General features: G+C 43.8%; 1 pseudogene; it reads left to right on the top strand.

The window, feature by feature from the left end:
- The first annotated feature begins 11043 nt into the window (after positions 1 to 11043).
- LOC126107203 (5S ribosomal RNA) lies at positions 11044 to 11161 on the top strand (annotated as a pseudogene).
- The last annotated feature ends 3497 nt before the right edge of the window (positions 11162 to 14658 follow it).

The raw sequence follows: 14658 nt of genomic DNA on the forward strand, positions 1-14658 counted from the left end.
CATTACTTCCGTCTTTCTTCGACTTACTATCAATCAGTATTGTGTAGTCATTACAGTGCGTCAAGTTGTAAAATTCTGGCTGTTATCAAACGGCCATTTCTAGGAGTGACGGTGGATCATAGAATGCTGCTTCTCTTCCCTGGCTACAATCTGGCAGAAGAGACAGACTCGCTGTCTTGCGATGAAACCTCCCCATTACCTAGACATCCTGCGGGTCTGGGGATTAGAACAGGATCGAGGTATTCCTGCCTGTCGTAAGAAGCGACTATAAGGAGTTCCACACGTTTCGGCCTTTTTGCGGTGGTCCCCTGTAGGGTTTGACCTCCATTCTTCAAAATTTTCCCAAGAGTGAGCCAATTGGGGAAGGACGCCTTACATGGTGCATCATGTCCATAGTGCATTGTGATCTTTAGCCAACTTTCTCGTTGTCGCATTGTAGTCCCGCCTATTCTGCATCTCTTGAGCGAGGACGCCTTCCTGGGTGTGTTTTCCACCATGCACTATGCAGTGTCGCTTTCTGCATCGACGATGACCATGGACTCCTTTGCACCTGATATCCAGCGTGGTAGCCAGTCCGTTGTGGTGGGGCTGCCATGTACCATGCTGGTTGTAGCACCCTGACCATACAGGGATCACTCTGCTGATGCCTGCGCTGTTAACTCCCTACGTATGCCTAGGAGTAGATGCGTACCCCTCCTGGGGCATCGGAACTCCCGGCAATGGCCATCCTGCCAGGTGGCCTTTGCTTCAACTGGGTGGCACCAGTGGCGAGGGCCCCTGGTCGGATTGGGTGGCATTAGGGTAGACGACACGCGATGAAGTGTAGTCCATCTCTTGCTGGTGGCGAAACACCAGCAGTCCATAAGCAATGACGAGCTCAATTCAATCCACAGAAGTACAACCCCAAATCGTTCCCCTCCCTGGCCACACCATGGGAGGAACGTCAGGCTAAGGATGGCAGCAGATCTTATTCGCCCTGGTACCTTGTATGTTCTAGAGCTGATGGGGAAATCTTTCATGACGATGAAACTTCAGTTTTTTGTTCAGCATTTAGAGGACAAGTTTGGGAAGGTAGAGAGAGATCTTGTCCAACATGAGATCAGGGTCAGTCTTGATAAAAACAGCATCCTCTGGCCAGTCACGGTGGTTACTCGCTTGTGACAAGCTGGGGCATGTTTCTGTAACCATAACGACCCACAGGAGCTTAAATATGGTCCAGGGTATCATATTTCACAGGGACCTTCTTTTGCAGTCTGACGATGAGCTGCCCGCCAATTTAGAGCGGCGAGGTGTAAATTTCGCCCAGCGTGTCCACTGTGGTCAGAGGGACAATCAGGTTGCCACTGATGCCTTTATCTTGGCCTTCAAGGGTGATACGTTGCTCGAGAAGGTCAAGGTGATGGTCTACGACTGTGACGTCAAGCCATATATCCCTTTCCCTTTAAGTGCTGGAAGTTTGGCCACATGTCTTCCCATTGTACTTCCAGCGTCACATGTCGAGATTTCGGACGCCCATCACATCACAATACTCCATGTGCTCCACCTCCCATCTCTATCAACTATGGAGAGCACCATTCGCCTTGCTCGTCAGACTGCAAGATTCTCCAGAAAGAAAGGAAAACCATGGATTAAAAAAACTCACTGACCTGCACTGAGGCTAGGAGAAAATTTGAATTCCTGCATCCTGTGCGTATGACATCGTCTTACGTCGCCACTACGATACTTCTGGCAATTTCAGCTCCGCTAATCCCAGTCACAGAACCTCTCCCCTTGATGGTGGGGCCCTTTCCCTCCTTGTTGCTCCTTCACCACCTACTTCAGAAGCAACACCTCCCCAACCATCGGGGACGTCCGTCCCCAATTCTAAGCTGGAGAAGCGTAAGTCTTCCTCGGCTTCTCTCGCTAGGAAGGGGTCCCTTGGGTCACTCCCTTCCAAGGTTTCTGCTAGAGGGAAAGATGACACCCACCAGTGGCTGTAGAGCCCAAAAGCAGCTGGTCGTAGTGTAACAACACCAACGCTATACTATTGTACATATAATAAGTTTTTTCTTCTGAATTTCGATAAATTAGTATAATCGATGTTCTGATTTCATTTCTTTTTTGTTTCATGCCATTATGTTAAAGAAACTGTAAACAATTTTCGATATGAATATTAATGTTTATGTCAAATTTCAAGCAATGTTATAATAGAAGTGAATTGTAACTAATGTTGGAACTATTGTAAGATGTTAAAGTTGTAATTGTGCGCCTGGTCCATACGTAGGCAATGTATTAGAATATGTAGAATGCAAAACCTTTGGTGAATACCCTGTCTGTAGGGGAGCGGTAAAAGGTGGATGGCAGGCGAGCGCGGGAAAACACACACGGGCGCTGCACGGCATAACGGGCTCAGCAGTAGTAGTCGGAGTTGGGCATCGGTCTGAGAAACACGTCCTGGACCGAGGAGGCTCTCCTGGAAAACGTGAATTCGTTGAGCCTCGGATGTGCCGTTTCCGACGCCTATACAGCATGGCAATATTCCATAGACACTAAAAGGAAAAGTATTGCGACGCTATGAAGAAGCAAAGTGCCGGTACATTAAGAGCCATTGCTGTGATTGTATGTGTGCTGTGTGCCTCGCCATCTCGCCACCTGCCCACCGCCTCATCGATACGAACAGGCTGAAACTTTTAGTACTGTATTCGTGTGGACCAGTGTTACTTTTGTTCCATACTGTTCAATAACAACTTAAATTTTACCAGAACTGTCCTATCATTTAATTATCCTCACAACTAACCTAGACAGGGTCCTTTCCACATGTTGTGCAATCCGAGAGTCCCGAGATGAAGATTTAAGGTTTATGTTAATAATAATTACCTGCAGACCTATCTATGTTAGAATGATGTTTAAAGAACTTTGTTGTTAATGAATATATAGGTAAATAATATAGGTCTGACGAAGTTGGAAGATAATGTTGAAATTGGTTTAGTAATACAATTTAATTAATTTGAGACAACAATAATGGTAGTTAAATGAGCAGGAAATAAGACAAAAAGAGTAGTAACTCATATATTGGAAATCTTGAATGCTTAATACTTCCAGTAATCAAAATTTTCAATACAGTGATCATAACACTTTCAGGGTCTCCCCACCCCCCTCCTTTCTTTCTTTTCTATTCATTTGAATTCTGAAGAGTACTGAACTGATTTGACCAGCAAAGTTAAAGTCAAGATAAAACCAAAATTTATCAATGTTTTACCCTTTTTAAAATTGACATTGTATGTGTGTTTCGAAAGTGCTATTTCTAGGGTAACCTATGACCGATTTCAATCAGATAAATAGACAACACGAAGTTTGTAGTAAACATTATAGTGTATTGTTGTGTATTTATAGCTTGTCCATATTAGTACAGAAAGTGAAAATATTAGTTCAGTAGATTTTTTGGTTCTAAAATTTACCAGATAATGCAGTTTACTACGTGTTGTTATGCTTGAACGTACATCAACTTGTACAGGAAAGAAACTTAGTTAATGCCTAACTAGGCTGGCGACCGTATTATTAACAATCGGTAGCATCTGCTGTGTTGTTTCTTGTCCGTCCAAACGTGTAGTTGCACTTTAGACTTGCTTGACGTATCATTGTTGCTACTGAGTGGGTGTAAGTCTGATTTTGCCTCCATTCAGGTACACGCGGTCAACATATCTACCAAAATCCTTTCTTATAAGGTGAAGCCCGTCAACTTACTATAGTACAGGCTTTAAAGAGTATCGTGCGCCCGAGCGTAATGTTACAGTAGGACTTCAAGCTCATCCTCAGTCCCAGAGATAGAGCCATTGAAGTCCTCCTAGCCAGGAAAGCCCAAGAAGCAGCGAGAGGAACCCAGAAAGAAAACTCCTAAGACCAAGGAAATTGCGGTGGCATCCACACCACCACTATCTACAAGCTCTGTGTCTTAGGATGGCGTTGAGATTTTGGCGTTTGCTGCGGACCTAAATCTCACCAGACCCTCAGACACAATGGATATAGACCGCTCAGACAGTAAGTCGGTGGTAGCAGAAGACTCTAAGGCATAAACTAGCTCATTGAATGTTCCATGCCTTCCCAGTCTCGCGGTGAAGACATCCTCCAGTGAAATTGCGGCGGTTTTTTCCACCGCCTGGCTGAGCTATGGCAACTGTTAAGCTTTACACCTCCTATCTGCATTGCCCTCCAGGAAACCTGGTTCCTGGCAATGCAGACCCCTGCCCTCCGCAGCTATAACGGATATTACAGGAACCGTAGCGACTATAAGCGAGTGTCAGGTGCAGTTTGTGTCCTTTACGCTCAGTCTGTATTGAACCTGTGCGCTACGAACCCCTCTTGAAGCTGTGGCTGTCAGAATAAGGACGATGCAGGAAATGTCTGCAATGTACATCTTAATGCGAATAGTGCAGTACCCTGAATGTATTAGCTGCACTGATTGATCAACTCCCTAAACCTTCGCCACGTTCGGGAGATTTTAACGCCCATAACCCCTTGTGAGTGAAAGTTTCATATCAGCGCACACTCCGCTGCAGAGTGAAAATCTCATTCTGGAAACATCCCCCAGGCTATGGCTAAGCCATGTCTCCGCTATATCCTTTCTTTCAGGAGTGCTAGTTCTGCAAGGTTCGCAGGAGAGCTTCTGTAAAGTTTGGAAGGTAGCAGACGAGATACTGGCAGAAGTAAAGCTGTGAGTACCGGGCGTGAGTCGTGCTTCGGTAGCTCAGATGGTAGAGCACTTGCCCGCGAAAGGCAAAGGTCCCGAGTTCGAGTCTCGGTCGGGCACACAGTTTTAATCTGCCAGGAAGTTTCATATCAGCGCACACTCCGCTGCAGAGTGAAAATCTCATTCTGGAAACATCCCCCAGGCTGTGGCTAAGCCATGTCTCCGCTATATCCTTTCTTTCAGGAGTGCTAGTTCTGCAAGGTTCGCAGGAGAGCTTCTGTAAAGTTTGGAAGGTAGGAGACGAGATACTGGCAGAAGTAAAGCTGTGAGTACCGGGCGTGAGTCGCGCTTCGGTAGCTCAGATGGTAGAGCACTTGCCCGCGAAAGGCAAAGGTCCCGAGTTCGAGTCTCGGTCGGGCACACAGTTTTAATCTGCCAGGAAGTTTCATATCAGCGCACACTCCGCTGCAGAGTGAAAATCTCATTCTGGAAACATCCCCCAGGCTGTGGCTAAGCCATGTCTCCGCTATATCCTTTCTTTCAGGAGTGCTAGTTCTGCAAGGTTCGCAGGAGAGCTTCTGTAAAGTTTGGAAGGTAGGAGACGAGATACTGGCAGAAGTAAAGCTGTGAGTACCGGGCGTGAGTCGTGCTTCGGTAGCTCAGATGGTAGAGCACTTGCCCGCGAAAGGCAAAGGTCCCGAGTTCGAGTCTCGATCGGGCACACAGTTTTAATCTGCCAGGAAGTTTCATATTAGAATGTTTAAAGTTTACATTTTCTACCGTCTCAAACCATCACACACTTCTAGCGTCGCCAAGACTTTAGTGAGGTCGTCTCAATATCTCTGTCACCATCTTCGCTATACTGTTCTTACAGTTGTTCGCAATGTTCGTTCCAGCCTAATATATATTCCTTTCTGCATCCACGAGAGTAAAATTCTTAGCAGCAGTAAGAACAGCCCCAATGAATCGAGTGTAGTTTTTAGGTTCTGGTGGGATAAAACAGAGATATTTGTCTAGGTGGTCAGCAGAACTCCGTCAATCAGCCGTGCGGATATACCATCTGGGTGGCGGTACAGGTCTCACTCTTGGGACAGAGAGACCCATATAGAGGATTACTGGCGTGTGCTGGCTGTGTAGGAATTTAGGTATGACTTCTCAGGATGTAGGCACTGGGTGTGCTCTGCATTCGCAGGACACAAAGCAGAAATCCTGACTCAGAATCAAAAAGAATGTTAGGTGACTTCACCTTACATATGCAGCACTCTATGTCACACATTTAAGCTTGGAAGGCGTAATAATACGATTGGTGAGCTTTCCCTAACACTTAAGCATATCCATTAGGCAGTACCCAAATCAAAACCAAGGAAATAGCAGAAATTCAGCAAGTACTATCACATAACCACCGTGGAGGAACAGTTTTTCTACCACATGGTCGTTAACTGAAACAACACGGCTGGAGCGGATGATTTAATGAACAAGACTGAAAGGACATTGTTAAAACACTGTTTGCAAAATTATAGATTTCGTGCCAGGCTTAAAAACCACAGTTTATGTTTTGTTTGTTATTTGTCTGGATATTCCAAAACTATTAAATAATAACACTTTTGGAATATAGTTAGATACCTGTGTGGTCATTCGAAAACATGTATTAAACATGTATGAGTGTTAAACAAAATTGCTTTCAGATCAAAAAGTATGATTTTAGTTAAGCATAACAAAATCAAAAACAATAAAAAAACTATTTTTGAAATTTTTTCAAATAATTGTTAAATGGTTCAAATGGCTCTAAACACTATGGGACTTAACTTCTGAGGTCATCAGTCCCCTAGAACTTAGAACTACTTAAACCTAACTTACCCAAGGACATCACACATATCCATGCCCGAAGCAGGATTCGAACCTGCGACCGTAGTAGTCGCGCGGTTCCAGACTGTAGCGCCTAGAACCGCTCGGCCACCCCGGCCGGCAATTAATTGTTAGATTGACTTATTCTGTAAAATACGTCTAAACTACTTCTGAGATGACAAATGTCTAAGAATTATAGTAGAAGCAGTTACAGTAGTTTGAACTGAAGTCATGCAACTGAACCGAATGGCAAATTGTATACTTTCGTTTTCTCAGAAATAGAGTCAATGGACATAAGACCTTTTTTATAAGTCACGATTCATTTATTGCGTAAGAATTTATGTTGAAAGAGCGAGGCGAAGAATGGTACAATATTATATGTGCTAGGGACACGTTGAAAGACTGCACTACTCTTGTGGTTTGATTTGAAAGGCTATACATATGACAGTAATGTTACTCCCTGACAGCAATAACTTTCACTTACACGCCTTCCATTTGTTCAGCTGACCATGAATGCGCTAAACTGGTTCTGCCCTTTCTAGTTGCTAGCCTGCACAGGAGTTTATTACTTTTATCAGAGTCACAAATAAAACTTGACTGCTGAAATAATTTAATAAAATGGTGGTCCCGTCTTTATTGGAGTTACTTATTGACGGGAGTTTAATATATCAACACAGGATTAATGTTTATTAGAACCTGAGGCAAGAGTTTATTTACCATGAAATAAGACAAACCACACAATTTAAGCGACAAGACAATAAATCACGAACTATTGGCAACACAAATAGACGCAAAAAATAATCGGCAGTCCACTGGGACTCGTTGGCAAAGACTAAAGTTTATCTGTTTAACCTGCTGATTCTGGCTCAAAACATGCATAAGGCAATCTGAAATTATCTGCTCTGAACAGACTTTGATGGATTTATTCTACACAGAAGTTATACTATGTTGGTGCAGCTGAGAACAAGTGGACAGACTGTGATTCTTTTTGCCTTAATAAGCTGGAACAGCAATACTATAAAACTTTCTCGATGTGTAGCACAGCCTTAGGCGACAATTGTGAGGGGAGTAGCCATGTCTATCACATGTAATTCGTTATCACGTGCATGAAGCATGCAAAGTCACGGACTGGCGTTCTGTTAGCCGGAAGCCAATTACCTGAAATCATGGCAGAGTCTAGCGTGTGACACATCCATTCACTGGTCATACTATGGACAAATAGACTCACTCATACAGCAATGCAGACGAGGAAATGAAACGTCAAGGCTGCAAAGCTGATATGAAAAGATTGTCCTCAGCACAGAGATAAGTGTCCAAGGAATAGAAAAGCAACTGGAATCACTCAACAGAGGAAAGTCCACTGGACCTGACGGGATACCAATTCGATTCTACACAGAGTACGCGAAAGAACTTGCCCCCCTTCTAACAGCCGTGTACCTCAAGTCTCTAGAGGAACGGAAGGTTCCAAATGATTGGAAAAGAGCACAGGTAGTCCCAGTCTTCAAGAAGGGTCGTCGAGCAGATGCGCAAAACTATAGGCCTATATCTCTGACGTCGATCTGTTGTAGAATTTTAGAACATGTTTTTTGCTCGAGTATCATGTCGTTTTTGGAAACTCAGAATCTACTATGTAGGAATCAACATGGATTCCGGAAACAGCGATCGTGTGAGACCCAACTCGCTTTATTTGTTCATGAGACCCAGAAAATATTAGATACAGGCTCCCAGGTAGGTGCTATTTTTCTTGACTTCCGGAAAGCGTTCGATACAGTTCCGCACTGACGCCTGATAAACAAAGTAAGAGCCTACGGAATATCAGACCAGCTGTGTGGCTGGATTGAAGAGTTTTTAGCAAACAGAACACAGCATGTTGTTATCAACGGAGAGACGTCTACAGACGTTAAAGTTACCTCTGGCGTGCCACAGGGGAGTGTTATGGGACCATTGCTTTTCACAATATATATAAATGACCAAGTAGATAGTGTCGGAAGTTCCATGCGGCTTTTCGCGGATGATGCTGTAGTATACAGAGAAGTTGCAGCGTTAGAAAATTGCAGCGAAATGCAGGAAGATCTGCAGCGTATAAGCACTTGGTGCAGGGAGTGGCAACTGATCCTTAACATAGACAAATGTAATGTATTTCGAATACATAGAAAGAAGGATCCTTTATTGTATGATTATATGATAGCGGAACAAACACTGGTAGCAGTTACTTCTGTAAAATATCTGGGAGTATGCGTGCGGAACGATTTGAAGTGGAATGATCGTATAAAATTAATTATTGGTAAGGCGGGTACCAGGTTGAGATTCATTGGGAGAGTTCTTAGAAAATGTAGTCCATCAACAAAGGAAGTGGCTTACAAAACACTCGTTCGACCTATACTTGAGTATTGCTCATCAGTGTGGGATCCGTACCAGATCGGGTTGACGGAGGAGATAGAGAAGATCCAAAGAAGAGCGGCGCGTTTCGTCACAGGGTTATTTGGTAACCATGATAGCGTTACGGAGATGTTTAACTCAAGTGGCAGACTCTGCAAGAGAGGCGCTCTGCATCGCAGTGTAGCTTGCTCGCCAGGTTTCGAGAGGGTGCGTTTCTGGATGAGGTATCGAATATATTGCTTCCCCCTACTTATACCTCCCGAGGAGATCACGAATGTAAAATTAGAGAGATTAGAGCGCGCACGGGTGCTTTCAGACAGTCGTTCTTCCCGCGAACCATACGCGACTGGAACAGGAAAGGGAGGTAATGACAGTGGCACGTAAAGTGCCCTCCGCCACACACCGTTGGGTGGCTTGCGGAGTATAAATGTAGATGTAGATGTAGATGTAGATGTAGATGTAGATGGTTCAAATGGCTCTGAGCACTATGGGACTTAACTTCTGAGGTCATCAGTCCCCTAGAACTTAGAACTACTTAAACCTAACTAACCTAAGGACATCACACACATCCATGCCCGAGCCAGGATTTGAACCTGCGACCGTAGCGGTCGCGGATCCAGCACAGAGAGTTCTCCGAGATGACTGAGGTCTAAATGATCGATACACCTAAGACTTCTCCACAGGCTCCCCAGTGAAGACCAATGCAAGAGTGAAATAATAGTCAAGACAAATGTCCCAAGAGCAACCCCCTCATAGCAACATGGAAGAACAGAATCTCCTCTTCAGACCAGGGTCTGAATCAGAACACCATATTTCTCCGCTCCTCGTTTCCATCAAATGTCGGTAAAGTCGAAAAAAGTACTTACACGAGTGCCCCCAGAAGGGTTTCGTGCCAATCACAAGACTCCACAAGCTCCATGTCTTTGTGCTAACTCTTCTGCTCTACCCTTCGGGAAATCCTAAACAATGTTAATAATATTCATTTTCCTGCTCGAGAGTAACCAATCCGTGATCGTAAACTCCGGCACAAGGAAGAGTTGTTACGCTCCTGAACTTATTTTCCTACACCCACTTTAGGCAGCGTGTTATGAGTTTCCATTTAAGCCTAAAGTAAACAACAGATTTATAAAAGAAATCATTATTTGAATGGGCCAAGCATTACAGTAAGTCCAACCAGAACCCTCGGTTAAACTAAGAAAAATGCTTTTGTGTTCCAACATACACCATTTCAGAGCCGCCGTAAATGTTACATTCTCTCCTAAATCCTGCTGAAGGCTTGAGGCTTTCCAAAAAACCTTGACAGGCAGAGGGACGACATCAACTGATGGCTGCCTCGACAGCAACCGGTCCAGGGTGAACATGGAAACTGACGAATTTTTATGACCGCCATGCCGTTACACAATGGGCGTTTACAACCCTACCAGAATACCTTGGGCAAGGACCGACTTCTCTCCTGCATCCCTCTTCCGACATCCCTGCTTCTTCTCAACTCCAGAAAATACTACTTGGAGGAGAGCCACCATTAATATCTACATACTCCCAGCAGTGCCTGCTCGTGTTGACTGACTGAGTTTAGTTCAGCCAACGTGCAGGGATTATCATGCCACAGAAAGTGTCAGTTTATATGAGGACTTGTCGCTTTTGGCGAATTTATATTCAATCCTGACTTTGATTCTGAAGCGGGGAGTGAACGTGTCGATACGATGATGAGACAACCACGCAGCTCATTTGACCACGTTCCTCAGCGAGTCATATCATAAATCATTAAATGACAACTACTAATACATCAATGACAGAAAATCAATAAACGAAAAATCTTGACTACGTTACACAGTATCACCTAGAATGTGCTTACCCATTGAAGTTCTATGTGCAAATTAAATCTAATCTAAATGAAACACTATAAACAATTCTACAAATGGTTTCACGTGACAGATACGGCGAATACAAAGAGTTTTTCTTGAAGGTTTCAAGTTCCAGTGTGCTCATGTGAGCAATTCCGCGGGTTCGGGCAGGTCCACTATAGATAGGGTACAACCCGTGGCACAGCTGTTTCCGCTAGTTAGACGGACGGAAACTTTTAACCAACACCTTTTGAACAATGTGGAACTCTCTTACGGGTGCCTTTCAATTGCAGTCTCCTTTCCCTTACGAGCAACGGCGTTGCCGCAGTGGATACACCGGTTCCCGTCAGATCACCGAAGTTAAGCGCTGTCGGGCGTGGCCGGCACTTGGATGGGTGACCATCCGGGCCGTCATGTGCTGTTGCCATTTTTCGGGGTGCACTCAGCCTCCTGATGCCAATTGAGGAGCTACTCGACCGAATAGTAGCGGCTCCGGTCAAAGAAAACCATCGTAACGACCGGGAGAGCGGTGTGCTGACCACACGCCCCTCCTATCCGCATCCTCAGCTGAGGATGACACGGCGGTCGGATGGTCCCGATGGGCCACTTGTGGCCTGATGACGGAGTAGGGTTGTTGGAGTAGGGTTTCCCTTACGGCTGAAACAATCGATGCAGTAACCGCTTTATGATCGCTGATTCCCTGTTCTGTGTTAACTGTTTCAAATAGTTCGGGTGTGTTTGTCACCAGAAGGTCTAATATGTTATCGCCACGAGTCGGTTCTCTGGTACGCCTGGGGTGTACCATGCGACGCACCAGACTCCTCACTGCCGCTACGCTCCGAGGCAGCAGCCTGAAGACGGCTGACCGCGGCCATCAGCACGTTCAGCTATTCGCGAACAGTGGCCAGCTCTTCCTGCGTCCGTACACAGCAGTCACACATCCTATCCATCCTGAGAAATCAACAATTTACTGTAGAAAGCTAATCAACTTTTAACTAGACTGCTAATTCACTAAAGGCGGCTGATAGTTGACTAAACTGTGGTTACTAGACTCTTCTTGTAGAAAACAAAACACTACCTGTCTCTGGACTGTATTCAAAACAAACACTAGCACTACTGGCACTATGGCTGACTAAAGGGACTCTCTCTGACTGATTCAAAACAAACACGAAATCTATGGAACACTATTACTAGCAATCGACAATTAAAGCTTCCTAAAAGCAAAAACATACGGAATAAGAAGGGAAAAGTTAGATAAATACAGTTAATACTCAAATTAACGTAGCTCGCTGAACAGCAGACGAGAAGCAGACGGCAGTTACGACGAGCCTAAGGTTCCCCGAGGGCATGCAGCTTTACTCTACAGTTAGAGGAGGACGGCGTCCTCGTGGGTAAAATATTCCGGAGGTAAAATAGTCCCCCATTCGGATCTCCTGGCGGGGACTACTCTAGAGGATGTCGTTATCAGGAGAAAGAAAATTGGCGTTCTACAGATCAGAGCGTGGAATGTTAGATTCCTTATTGGGCAGGTAGGTTAGAAAATTTAAAAAGTGAAATCGATGGGTTAAAGTTAGATATAGTGGGAAATAGGGAAGTTCGGTGGCAGGAGGAACAAGACTTCTGGCCAGGGTGAATGCGGGGTTATAAAAACAGAATCAAACAGGGTAATGCAGGAGTAGATTTAATAATGAATAAAAAATAGGAACGCAGATAAGTTACTACAAACAGCATGGTGAATGCATTTTTGAAGCCAAGACAGACACGAAGCTTGTGTCTACCATAGTAGTACAAGTTTATATGCAAACTAGCTCCGCAGATGATGAAGAGATTGAAGAAATGTATGATGCGATAAATGAAATTATTCTGATAGTTAAGGGAGACCAAAATTTAATAATCATGACTGAACGGAATTCGATTATAGAAAAAGGAAGAGAAGGAAAAGTAGTAGGTGAATATGGACTGCGGATAAGGAATGAAAGAGGAAGCCGCCTGGTAGAATTTTGCACAGACTTTAACTATCATAGCTGGAACTTGCTAAAAGTGTCATGAAAGACGGCCATACATTTGGAAAATGCCTGGAGACACTGGAAGGTTTCAGATAGATTACATAATGGCGAGACAGAGATTAAGGAACCAAGTTTGAAATTAGGATCACAATTTATCGTTTATGAACTTTAGATTAAAACTGAAGAAACTGCAAAAAGGAAATTAAAACAGAAGAAAATGCAAAAAGGTAGGAATTTACGGAGATGTGACCTGGATAAACTGAAAGAACCAGAGATTGTGGACGGTTTTAGAGAGAGCATTAGGGAACGGTTGACAAGAACAGAGGAAAGGGGTACAGTAGAATGGGTAGCTTTGAGAGATGAAATAGTGAAGGCAGAAGAGGATCAAATAGGTAACAGGACGGGGGCTAGTAGAAATCTTCGGATACTGTAACAGTAGAGATATTGAATTTAATTGATGAAAGGAGAAAATTTAAAAAGACAGTAAACGAAACAGACGAAAAGGAATAAAAATGTCTCAAAAATGAGATCGACAGGAAGTGCAAAATTGCTAAGCAGTGATGGCTCGAGGACATATGTAAGGTTGTAGAAATATCACTAAGGGTAAAATAAATACTGCCTACAGGGAAATTAAAGAGACCTTTGGAGAAAAGAGAGCCACCTGTATGAAAATCAATAACTCAGATGGAAAACCAGACATAAGCAAAGAAGGGAAAGCAGAAAGGTGGAACGAGTATGCAGAGGATCTATACAAGGGAAATGTACTTGAGGGCAATATTATGGAAATGTAAGAGGACATAGATGAAAATGAAATCGGTGATATGATACTACGTGGAGAATTTGGCAGGCCACTGAAAGACCTAAGTCTAAACAAGGCCCCCGGAGTAGACAAGATTCCATTAGAACTACTGACAGCCTTGGGAGAGCCAGCCCTAACAAAACTCTACCATCTGGTGAGCAACATGTATGAGGCAGTCGAAATACCTTCACACTTCAAAGAGAATATAATAATTCCAGTCCCAAAGAAACAGATGTTGACAGGTGCGAAGATTACCGAACTATCAGTTTAATAAGTCACGGCTGCAAAATAATACGAATTCTTCACAGGCGAATTGAAAAGCTGGCAGAAGCCGATCTCGGGGAAGATCAGTTTGGATTCTGTAGAAATGTTGGAACACGCGAGGCAATACTGACTTACAAGAAAGATTAAGGAAAGGCAAACCTACGTTTCTAGCATTTATAGACTTGGAGAAAGCTTTTGACAAGTTGACTGGAATACTCTCTTTCACATTCTAAAGGTGGCAAGGGTAAAATACAGGGAGCGAAAGGCTATTTATAATTTGTACAGAAACCAGATGGCAGTTATAAGAGTCGAGGGGCATGAAAGGGAAGCAGTGGTTGGGAAGAGAGTGAGACAGGGTTGTAGCCTATCCCCGATGTTATTCAATCTGTATATTGAGCAAGCAGTAAACGAAACAAAAGAAAAGTTCGGAGTAGGAATTAAAATCAACGGAGAAGAAATAAAAACTTTGAAGTTTGCCGACGACATTGTAATTCTGTCAGATACAGCAAAGAACGTGGAAGAGCAGCTGAACGGAGTGGACAGTGTCGTGAACGGAGGATATAAGAGGAATGTCAATGAAAGCATAACGAGGATAATGTAATGTAGTAGGATTTAAGTTAGGTGATGCTAAGAGAATTAGATTAGGAAATGTGACACTTCAAGTAGTAAAGGAGTTTTGTTATTTGGGGAAGAACATAACTGACGATGGTCGAAGTAGAGAGGATAAAAAATGTAGACTGGCTATGGCAAGGAAAGCGTTTCAGAACTAGAGTAATTTGTTAACATCGCGTATACATTTAAGTGTGAGGAGGTCTTTTCTGAAAGTATTTGTATGGAATGTAGCCCTGTATGGAA

This window comes from Schistocerca cancellata, chromosome 10 (assembly GCF_023864275.1).
Source record: "Schistocerca cancellata isolate TAMUIC-IGC-003103 chromosome 10, iqSchCanc2.1, whole genome shotgun sequence".
Lineage (NCBI taxonomy): Eukaryota > Metazoa > Arthropoda > Insecta > Orthoptera > Acrididae > Schistocerca > Schistocerca cancellata.